This window comes from Phoenix dactylifera, unplaced genomic scaffold, assembly GCF_009389715.1.
Source record: "Phoenix dactylifera cultivar Barhee BC4 unplaced genomic scaffold, palm_55x_up_171113_PBpolish2nd_filt_p 000527F, whole genome shotgun sequence".
NCBI lineage: Eukaryota > Viridiplantae > Streptophyta > Magnoliopsida > Arecales > Arecaceae > Phoenix > Phoenix dactylifera.
In genome coordinates, this window is record NW_024067937.1 from 293,660 (window position 1) to 294,652 (window position 993).

A 993-nucleotide genomic window follows, 5' to 3' on the forward strand; every position below is an offset into this window, starting at 1 on the left:
TCTAAGTATTAAACTAAATCTAGACGGTAGTCGCAGATGGTAGGTGCCAACAGCCACAGCAGCAACTTTGCCCCCGTTGCCAACCCGAAGGGTTACCGCACCTTCCGCCAGCCTTCTACTTTCTTTAGACCCTGCATGGTAGTGCACAAAATGAGCACTAGAACCAGAATCTATAACCCAACTAGAAGTAGAAGAAACCGTTAGATTAGTTTCAATTATGAGCAAGTCTATACCTTCTGAAGGTATGTCACCTTTCTTGTTCTTTAGGCTCTCGAGGTATGAAGGACAGTTTTCTCTTCCAGTGGCCTTCGACATTGCAGTGGAAACATTTTCCTTTGTCGTTAGCCTTTTTCTTTTGAACTTCCTTCTTTTGCTTCTTGTCTTTCTTCTGCTTCTTAGCATGCTTCTTTTTCTTCCAAGTAGACTTTCTCTTGAACCAGAAGTCAACTCAGCAGTAAGGACATTGCCCCTTGAACCTTTCAAGGCTCCCTCAGCAGTTACCAACATGTTGATTAGTTCAGTCTTAGTGCATTCAATCTTATTCATGTGGTTAGTTTACTATAAACTGACCAAATGAATCAGGAAGTGACTGTAGGATCAAATCCACTTGCAATTCCTTGTGCATGTCCATACCGAGCTTCTCAAGCTCCTCTAGGTCCTTGATCATGGTCAGACCGTGATCATGGACAGACTGCCCTTCGCGCATCTTCGCTTTGAAAAGCCTCTTGGACACTTCAAAACGAGCTGTGCGACTCTGCTCACCATACAACTCTTGCAGGTGTGCCAGTATGTCCCTAGCAGTCTTTATATTTTCATGCTGGCATTGGAGTTCATTAGACATGGATGCCATCATATAGCATTTTACTCTAATGTCATCATCCAACCATTTTTATGCAACTCACGCTGAACATCAGTAGGACGTGCTGGTAGTGTGGGGATATCTGAATCGAGTATGTAGCCTATCTTCTCACAGTCCAAAACTATTTTGAGATT